General features: G+C 41.7%; 1 protein-coding gene across 8 annotated transcripts in view; it reads right to left on the bottom strand.

Moving 5' to 3' along the window:
* GBF1 (golgi brefeldin A resistant guanine nucleotide exchange factor 1) overlaps positions 1 to 11,106 on the bottom strand; it is a 122,234-nt gene that overhangs the window by 96,069 nt on the left and 15,059 nt on the right. The gene's annotated exons all lie outside the window — the stretch shown is intronic.

Below are 11,106 nucleotides of genomic sequence, written 5' to 3'. Positions count from 1 at the left end.
AAAATAATACACACAGGGGCACCAGGGTGGCTCAGTGGGTTAAATGTCCAACTTTGGCTCAGGTCATACTCTCATGGTTTGAGTTTGAGCCCTGCATCAGGCTCTGCACTGATAGCTCAGAGCCTGCTTTGGATTCTCTTTCCCCCTCTCTCTGCTCCTCCCTGACTCATGCTCGCTCGCTCACTCTCTCTCTCTCACACAAAAAATAAATGTTTTTTAAAAATAATAATACACACATATCTATGGATAAAGCAAATACGGATGGGGGCACCTGGGTGACTCTGTCATTTAAGCATCTGACTCTTCATTTCCCCTCAGGCCATGATCTCACAATTCATGAGATCACATCCCACACCAGGCTCTGTGTTGACAGCTTGGAGCCTGCTTGGGATCCTCTCTCTGTCTCTCCTGCATGTGTTTGCACACATTCTCCTCTCTCTCAGAATAAATAACCATTTAAAAAAAAAAGCAAATATGACTAAATGTTAATGATAAGTATGAAAATAAGGGTGCAGAAGTTTAAAAATTTTCACAATAAAAAAACTGAGGAGGGGCCCCTAAGTGGGTCTATTAGTTAAGTGGCCGACTTCGGCTCAGGTCATGATCTCACAGTTCGTGGATTCGAGCCCCATATCGGGCTCTGTGCTGGCAGCTGAGAGCCTGGAGTCTGCTTTGATTCTGTGTCACCCTGTCCCTCTCTGCCTGTCCTTCACTCACACACTCTCTCTTTCTCCCTCTTAAAAAGAAACATTAAAAAAAAAAACCTTTAACAACAACAACAACAAAAAAAGAAGAAAATGCTATGTGCCCTTTAAAATGATTTCACAATCCACTAACAGAATGCAACTTGCAGTCTGAAAGATACCACTCTAGGCCATGGTAGAGCAGTGAGAATAATATCTTAGCCTCACTTTATCGCCAATTTGGAGCCAGTTTTCTTAAATCTATTGTTTGCACAAAAAGAAGAATGAGCCTTCATGAAAAAGCTCATGTGGAATGAGGCTTTCTTAACAAACTTTCCCTGTTAGGAGTCTCCCAAGTTTTGTATTTTTTCTACCAATTAAATCCCTGCCAGTATCAGGGAAATTTCATTTGTCCCTCTACTTTTAGAGGATTTTTCCCAATTCAAGGCCCATCACAGATAACACTGAAGTCTTTTTGATCCTTTTCCCCCCTAGTTAATGTTCCCAACCACCCTTAGCCTCCAGTTCCCAAGCTGCTTTCCAGGACACCTGGAAGCAAGCTGCATGGCTGAATGCAGAAAAACCCTTGCTCCCACACTACATCTGGCCCTGCCTTTCCACCAAATCATATGCCAATTTATTGTCCTCTGATGTACAGTCTACCAGGCCACTTCCTGGATGCTCCCACTTCACACTGGGCCAGAAACTCAAGGCAATAATGTGAGTTCTACAAATGGGCAAATAATTGCTCAATAAGCGTGGAACAAGGAAAGGTCAGTTGTGATGTGTGCACATGTGGCAGCCCTTCACAACTCAACCTACAGTGGTAACAGAAGGCTGGTGTTGCAGAAGAGGTATGCAGGGAGAAGCCAGACAACAGGCAGCCAGGAGTCCTTGTCCATCTAAGTCCCCAGGATCTCCAAAGACCAAAGTAAAGAAACAAAAGCCTTAAACCTGCTAAGGAGCATCTTACCTTCTGGTTTCCAGAAGCAAAACTAAGACCTTAAGGTAGTCGCTGCTCTCCATCAACTACCCTTTCTTAATGAGGTGATCTGAGCTGAAATGACTGAATCTTCATTTTGCTGTATACCAAGCTCTATCTTCTAATGGATGCCAGGAGAGAAAAGACAAATGTATTCATCCTTTCCATAAACATATCCAGTATCACTTTAAAAACTAGGGTGACCAATTAAGCATCTATGAACATAGAGGAGTGGTTAGAGAAGGCAAGGCTGAGACAAATAACTCTTTACTATTTCTAATCAAAACTACACTTTGAATTTCAAACATTTGGCTTCTTCTGAAACTCTCTTGGCACCTACCCTGAATTTGAGTGGGTGGAAAAGAAGAAAGAGATTCTGCATCCGTGTTAAAAACAAAGCAGCAGCTGGCTTTTCCTCTTTTTACTCATCTGACTGCTGTCATGGCAAGCTGAGCACATACTCAAGAGAGAAATTTCAGGCCTCAAGAGGTGGGTGCCAAAGAGGACAATGGCAATGACAACAATACCAGCAACTTCAGACCACACTGTCCCACTGTCCCCTAACCTCTCCTAGAAAAAAAATTAGGTTTCTTGGCCTCTGCTTCTGAATCCAAGCTATTAAGAATGCTCTTTGGTGGACAACTGGGTGGCTCAGTCAGTTTAAACGTCCAACTTCAGCTCAGGTCATAATCTCGCAGTTCATGAGTTGAGCCCCAAAACAGGCTCTGTGCTGACAGTGCAGAGCCTGCTTGGGATTCTCTCTCATTCCCTCTAACTCTCTGTCCCTCCCCCACTCGTGTTTTTTTCTCTCTCCCCAAAATAAATAAACTTAAAAAAAAAAGAATGTCCTTTTAATCATAACGCACTTTCAGATACACGTAGTGGAAAATGTGCCAGCAGACCAGTACTGATGGCTAAATGTGTTTAAATATTAGAGAGAAAAAGGGAGAACTGGGCTCATAAGAAGGCAGACTATTCAGAGCTGCTTCTCCAAAGTCTTCATTTTCTAATCTCTAAGACAAACAAATGTTTGGAAGAGCTTCTTGGTTTAGTACTGTCAAGTCAGGGGGCGCCTGGGTGGCTTAGTCGGTTGAGCGTCTGGCTTCGGCTCAGGTCATGATCTCACAGTTCGTGGGTTCAAGCCCTGCATCAGGCTCTGTGCTGACAACTAGCTCAGAGCCTGGAGCCTGCTTAGGATTCTGTCTCCCTCTCTCTCTGACCCTCCCCTGCTCAGGCTGTCTCTCTCTCTCTCAAAAATAAAAATAAAACATAAAAAAAAGTGTCAAGTCAGAAGGATTCAGATCATTTGGGTAAGGCCCCAGGAAAAGAAATGACAAAGTCATCAAAACATATCTCAGAGTCACCTTCTTGATATGAATATTACTTGAAGAAAAAAGAATCCCAGTACCTTTATTTTCTCTTACTGTGCTGAACTGAAATGCCACTCAAGCTACCAAGATTCTAAGGTACCAGAGTCAGCCTGACTTAAATTCAGGTCACATCCTAATGTGTTGCTCAACGATCTCCAAACTAATACAGTCTTTTATCATAGAACAAAAAAGTCAAAAAGGGCACAAGAAATACTTAAAAAAGTGTACCCAACCTTGTTCTTTCAACACTCAACCCATTATGTGAATTTGTCTGCTGGATGTTATCATACACATTTGGTTCTTTCAGTCTCCACTTAGGCCTTGAACAATTCATAAGCTCAATTCCAAGTAAGACAAAGCTAATTACTCATTCAACCTTCTTCTCATGCTAACTAACAATGAAATATTGCTTACTACTCCCCAAACTACAGGCTCCTATGGAAAAAATTAAGATATGCAATCAATCAGTACAGAAGATGATTAACTGTAAGACAAAACTGTTTTCAAATAATGTACACTTAGTCAATCTCTTTCCTTATAAGGTCTCTTTTCCTGACACCTTCCCATGTTCTAAATCAAACAGATTAAACCTGAAGTATGAGGCATCCTTGAATGGTTTTGCTTATACTTAGAAGGGTATTTCTAAGAGACCTAACCCAGACAGATGTTAAGTCATCATTCTTCCCAGGTTGGCTTCCAGACTCTGTTTAAATGTTCTCTGCAAACCTCTGGAGGTTACATGGATTCAAATCTCCTAGCTCAGACTCTAAATTCACAAAGCTTGAGACAGACAGTACTCTACAGGTGTGTTTGTCCAGGATAAACTATATTTAAATAAACTCCTGATACATCTACTTTCTCCAGGCACCTGCTTCTCCCTCTTAAACTCAAGGATACCATATCTTACTGTCCAGTGTAAAAAAATTTTTTTAAATCCTCTCCTTCAGCGTTAATCTAGGCAAACCACCAATGTCCTTAGGAATATATAAACTTTGATCAGAACTGCTTTATATGAGAAAGTCAAATAAGCAAATATATGTGCAATAATTTTTGCTCATTTCTTTGGCTTGTTTGTTATAAGACATGAAAAGATGGCAAGAGACTGCCCTCATTCACCACCGGCCATTCTATGCCTAATAGGGAACCGTATGGCATAGAACAGAGGCTATAAAAGTTAGCCTTAGAATGGTCAGCTAGAGCCACTAGTCTTGTAAAACCAGTGGCTACGGAGCAGGAAGTCTGACTGTTTACCATTACAGACCCAATCCCTAACTGCCTAATCAAAATGCCTAGAACAGAGCAGATATTCAATAAATAATGGTTAGAAGCAATCCAATAAGTGAGATCCAGAAGGAATTCAAATCTTGTTGAATCTCAAGAAGAAAAGGTCCAAGACACTAGAATAGTTACACTAGGCCTCAAGACTATCTTAGTCTTATGGCAAATACCCCCAATCCTCATAGGTCCTCAGAATTTTAAATGTCTAGGGTTAAATCTCCAAAGGCAAACTTACTACCCACTCCATATTATCTCCACCATCTCCAACACAAACACGACTAAGAAGTGTCTCTCAAGCTCTGGCCCTAAAGGCTTTAAAGCCATTAAGAGGTGATCCCCGGGGTGCCCTGGTGGCTCAGTCAGTTAAGCATCTTGACTTCAGCTCAGGTCATGATCTCACAGTCTGTGAGTTCGAGCCCCACGTCAGGCTCTATGCAGACACCTCAGAAACTGGACCCTGCTTCAGATTCTGTGTCTCCCTCTCTCTCTGCCCCTCTCCTGCTCACACTCTGTCTCTCTCAAAAATAAACAAACATTAAAAAAAATTAATGGGGTGCCTGGGTGGCCCACTTGGTTAAGCATCTGATTCTTGGTTTTGGCTCAGGTCATAATCTCATGACCTGTGCTGTCAGCACAGAGCCATCTTGTGATTATTTCTCTCCTTCTTTCTCTGCCCTTCCCCTGCTTGTGCTTTCTCTCAAAAAATAATAAACATTAAAAAAAAAAAGATGGGGCGCCTGGGTGGCTCAGTTGGTTGAGCCTCTGGCTTCGGCTCAGGTCATGATCTCACGGTTCGTGGGTTCAAGCCCTGCATCAGGCTCTGTGCTGACAGCTAGCTCAGAGCCTGGAGACTGTCTTCGGATTCTGTGTCTCCCTCTCTCTCTGACCCTCCCCTGCTCACGCTGTCTCTCTCTCTCTCTCTCTCAAAACTAAATAAAACATAAAAAAAAAAAAGAGGTAATCCCTTAAGAGAAGATTCTGGTTGCAATACTTTCAGACTATTCTGCTCTCTCCACTTTAAACCAAAAATTTCCTGGGGCACCTTACTGCCTCAGCCTGAAGAGCATGAGACTCTTGATCTCAGAATCATCAGTTCAAGCCTCACAATGGGTGTAGGGACTACTTAAATAAATAAAACTCTAAAAATAAGTAAATAAATAAGCCAAAAAATTTCCTGGAAAAGAACCTCTTTGAAATGATCTGAGTTTAAAGACCAAGGACAAAGGTAGCCTAAATCTGGAGGCAAATGGGGACCATAGCCAAACACCACAAATCACAACTGACTAGAGCCCTTTCCGTGAAGCTATACTGGATGAGGGCACTAAAGCTTGCAAGGACTTGTCCAGTTGGGGAACAAAGGGATAAAAAACCACCAGTCATATTGGCTAGAAGGATTCTTCTAAACTGCTTACTTTTTTCAGACCTAAAATCAGGAGTAGTACCAAGGATCCTAATAGTTCACTTTCCCTTTAAACCCCCATTCCATGCCACAGATCTAACCACCTGATCTAGCTGTGAGACTGAAGACAACTCCAATATGCAAGAGCCCCAAGATCTCTAGAAGGATAAAAGGAAACGTGTCTTAGGAATCTAAGCCCATGGCAGATCTCGGACAGCTGTAAGGGAGAGGCAGCAGTCCTGCCCCTAAGGCCAAGACACCCCAGCCCTGCAGGCAGCACAGAGTTAACTACCCACCCGCTTTGAGAAGCACAAAGGTACATCACTGCAACATGCCTAACATTTACATTGCCTCTCTCTGCTCATTAAACAGGTTTTGGTTAAATAATGAACAAACTGTATTACAGACTCCGATGAGAATTCCAAAATTATAAATCAACTGGGAAAGCCCAACGGGGCAGACAGACTGGGAGGGGGGAGAAGGATAATATTGACTAATATAAAGGGCGCAGCTTGACAGTGGATATTCCTGCCACACCTGATCAAACACACTCCGTAGGGGGAGGGGAAAGAGAGCAAGAGAGGGGAGATGGGACAAGACAGCCTGAAATTTGCATCCGGAAAAGATTAAAACGGATTCTTTGGGGATAGAGAAAATACATAATATATATTACTATAAATGCAAAACTGTACTAAGAGCTAACTCAAATGTCAAAGATTACAGCTTGAATAAATTTAAATATAAAAGCCATGTACTTTTTGAGTTAATGAGAGAGACATAAAAGGACAAACTGGGCCAAGAGGCTGTACAGTGCCTTATGCTGCCTTTGCTGGGTAATGGGTTCAAAGCACAGCAGCAACTATAATGAGGTTTCCCTCTACTACTGAGTCCTGAGGAAGAACTAGCGAATCCCATCACTCTTCCAGCCTACATTTGCCATTTTTAAAAATTAGGATGTAATTTAAGCTTTAGCCTTTTAAAGTGTACAAGTCAATGTTTTACATATATTCACAAAGTTTTACAACCATTACCACTATCTAATTCTAGAACATTTTCATCACCCCAAAAGGAAACCCTATACCCATTTGCATTCCCTCCCCATACCCCCACCCAGCCCTGGTAACCACACATCTGCTTTAACTCCTTCAGAATAACCTCCTAAAAGGATTCCAAAGAAGGCTTAAAGGCCAAATGAGGGGCAGCAGTCAAGTCTCACTGGTGGTAAGCTAAGGCTTTATCCAAAATAGCAATATGCAAACTCTGCTCTTGGGCACCCTGTATCTTCCAAGTACAACTATTATTTTAGACTTGGTATTAGACTATTTTATTATTCTAAATGCTACAGAGCACATAGTTGTCATGTAGTTTGGGCAAATACTAACTACAAATGTAGTCAAGAGATATGTATCTGTGAGAATAACTGATACGGACTTAGCCAACCTTATTAGAGACAAAGAACTTATTTCTTTCACAATGCTCAGATAATACTCCTGGATGAGTAGGTAGTGCTTATCTACTTAAAAGATCCTCTGTTTATAAGAAAAAAAAATTATTTTGGTTTAATGTCTATGTGCAATCAACTAACCATTTCCAATAGTGATAGTCTTTTTCTTAACATGTATTCTTTTTTTTTTTTTTAATTTTATGTCTTTTATTTACTTGTGAGCAGGGGAGGGTCAGAGAGAGAGGGAGACACAGAATCTGAAGCAGGCTTCAGGCTCTGAGCCAGCTGTCAGCACAGAGCCTGACATGGGGCTCAAATCCATGAACTGTAAGATCATGACCTGAGCCGGAGCCAGCTGCTTAACCAACTGAGCCACCCAGGCGCCCCACATGTTTTCAGTTTTGAGAGAGAGAGATAGAGTGTGAGTGGGGGAGGAGCAGAGAAGAGAGACACAGAATCTGAAGCAGGCTCCAGGCTCTGAGCTAGCTGTCAGCACAGAGCCCGACGTGGGGCTCGAACTCACAGACTGTGAGATCATGACCTGAGCTAAGTTGGACGCTTAACCGACTGAGCCACCCAGGCATCCCCAACAGTGATATTCTTAGCCAACCAAGCTAGCAGATAGCCTAGAAGAAAGCAAATGGAAAGCTTCTGTAAGCAGAGTCAAGCTCGAGTCAGTTTCATGAGTTAAACTAAATGGAAGCCCTAGAATTCCTGCCAGGCCTCCTCCAATCTAGGTGGGATATCATTCCCAGTCACACAGCACAGGCAATCTCTTCAGTTTGTCTCCAAATTCAAAACCCTTTCCCAGCCTCCTACCATTAACAGGCTTCCAAGAAAGCAGTCCTCCTGACACTGCCAATCAGAAAAATCTGTTTGTCTCCGTAAAAGAAACAAGAAATTGGTCATGGACCACAGAGTCCAGGACCACAGGGGCAGCTGACCCATAAACTTGCTTCCTGGAAGCCAGCTCTGTGTGTGGGGTCAGAACCAATCAGAAGACTATGAAATGTTCTATCTCGGGTCCACTCTGTCATTTTCTCAGGCAGGTAATATATTAAAACCTAAGAACAATGAGCAACCTTGGCAGGCACCATTTCAACATCTGCTCTGGAAAATACTACCACCTTCTTTCTTGCTCCAGGAGAAAGCTTGGCACCACCCAGCTATGTTCTTAGTACCAGTGACAGAACTGGCTCCTCAGCACATTCTGGTTTTATTAGTTTCAAGTAGCAGATAATCTGGATTCCTGACTCAAAGATGTAGGAAAATTACACACAGACTCAACTTTGGCAGCTCTTAGATGGTCTAGAAACCCCAAGTCCTGAACTGCACCCTCACCACAGACATAGTTGAGACATGTCAGGGATATATCAGGATAGAGAAAACAAGTGTGGGATATGGATTAGACGACAAGCAGGAAATGTGGCTCTATGAGGCAACAGCACCATGTCAGCTTCTCAAGGTCTGCAGAGTGTCCAAAAGGCCTACAAGGCTACTCCAGTCTGATCTCAGCCATTTTTGGGTGTTTCCAACCACATACAATGCCAATTATTTCACAATGTATAAATTGTCAAATGTTGTGTTTAATCCTCTTCGTATCTCTTAGAAAGATAGTACAGTTGGCCCTTTAACAACGTAGGGGTTTGGGCACCAACACCCCTTACAGTTGAAAATTTGTGTATAACTTTTGACTCCCCAAAAATTTAACTACCAGAAGCCTTACTGATAACATAGTCAATTAATATATATTTTGTAAGTCACATTATATATTGTTTTCTTCTAATAAAGTAGCTGGTGAAAAGAAAAAGTTATTAAGAAAGTCATAAGGAGGGGTGCCTGGGTAGCTTAGTCGGTTAAGCGACCGGCTTTGGCTCAGGTCATGATCTCACAGTTCGTGGGTTTGAGCCCCGCGTTGGGTTCTGTGCTGACAGCTAGCTCAGTGCCTGGAACCTGCTTCAGATTCTATATCTCCTTCTCTTTCTGACCCTCCCCTGCTCGCACTGTCTCTGTCTCTCAAAAATAAATTAAAATCATAAAAAAAAAAAGTAATTAAAAAAAAGTCATAAGGAAGGGGTGTCTGGCTGGCTCAGTCAGTAGAGTATGTGACTGTTGCTCTCAAGGTTGTGAGTTCAAGCCCCAAGTTGGGTGTACAGATTACTTGAAAACAAACTCTTAAAAAAAAAAGTCATAAGAAAAAGAAATCACATTTATTTTACCTACAGTACTGTTACTGTACTGTATTTATTGAAAAAAGATCCACATATAAGTGGACCTACACAGTTCAAATCCGTATTGTTCAAGGATCAACTACACTCTGAACTTTGGCCACCAAAAAGAGTTGTAAACACTTACTCACTACATTTTCTTTCCAATTGAGATATGTAAGCTTTATCTGTACAGTAAAAAAAAAAAAAAAAAATCTGTGCAAGTAGCCAACCTCCTAAAGCAACCAAGTCACTTAAACTACCAGCCATAATATAAGAACATACCACCTAATTGCAGCTTTAGCCCTGCTAACTGGCTAACAACCAACACTTCCTCTATACTTGATCCTTGGCTAACATTTCCAATGTTTTTCAACTAAAAATGCTCCTTTAAAGAAAACATGCAGGGAACCTTTGGATAATTTCAGACCATGTTTAAGAAAAAGGAATTTTTCTCCAGATAGTCTCTTACGTTTCTCATGAAAGGTTTATTGTTTATTTAACTTGCAGAAGCCTAGAAACTTTCCAGTTGCCTTAGATATGTTACTAGCTAAACAACATTCCACAAATATACATTGCAAAAGCCTCTATGGTTGACAGAGGAACACAGCTCTGAGACTTTCCCTTTCAGTCTATCTTTCCCCTTGAAAAACCCAGAGATGTTAAGATTTGCCTCCTCCTCCAATAAATATATATACACACAACAGAAGGCACTTCCTACATACAGTCTCCTCTAACTGTATGAAGAGAACTAATGCAGACCAGGGCACTAATCTAGGCCTGAATTCTAGTTATGACTTCATCTCTCAGGATCAAAGTGACCTCAGCTAAATCACTGAAAATGTCTCTGGGCTTCAACTTCATTCATAAAAAGAGGACAACACCTGCTACACCTCCTTCACAGAGTTGTGTAAAAGTTCAATAAGGTAATAAACATGGAAGCAGCTTTGAAAATTCTAAATATGGGGGCACCTGGGTGGCTCAGTCAGTTAAGCATCCAACTTCAGCTCAGGTCATGATCTCGAGGTCCCTGGGTTCAGCCCCAAGTCCGACTCCGTGCTGGCAGCTCAGAGCCTGGAGCCTGCTTCAGATTCTGTGTTCCCTCTCTCTGCCCCGCCCCGCTCACACTCTGCCTCTCTCTCTCTCTCTCTCTCTCTCTCTCTCTCTCTCTCGCTCTGTCTCTCTCTCTCTCAGAAATAAACATTTAAAAAATTAAATTAAAAAACTCACTTCTCGGCCTTTTGGCTAAGATCAAGTGTAAAACATTAAATAAAAAAAGAAAATTCTAAACGTATGAATATTATAATATAAAGTTATGATGATTAGGAAAACAGGGAGTGAAAAAAGGGACAAATTATTCTGGGAACACATAAAGACAGAGACATCTGCATCACACAGAATTAAGGCCCTAAAGGTGATGACCTTCTATAAGACAAGAGTTTTGCTGCAAGTACTAACAACTTCACTTGTGCCACCAACTGTAAGAAGTCTTCCTACCTCAGCATGCATGAGGAAGAGAAGGAAGTTAAAACAAAACAAAACCAAAAAATTATCAAAAATAACTTCATTATAACTCAATATAGGAAACTCATTAATAATTATGAACACTGATTCCCCAGGAAAGTAGGACATCCTCCTAGGAATTCAAGGAAAAGGACCAGCAATGCAGTAAATCAGGGGCAAACTACATTCACAGGCCTAAACCTGGCTTGTACCTGTTTTGCGGGGGGGGGGGGGGGGGTT

Source organism: Suricata suricatta, chromosome 2 (assembly GCF_006229205.1).
Source record: "Suricata suricatta isolate VVHF042 chromosome 2, meerkat_22Aug2017_6uvM2_HiC, whole genome shotgun sequence".
NCBI lineage: Eukaryota > Metazoa > Chordata > Mammalia > Carnivora > Herpestidae > Suricata > Suricata suricatta.
Note: the sequence above shows the minus strand (reverse complement) of the source record. Positions and strands in the feature narration are given on the sequence as shown.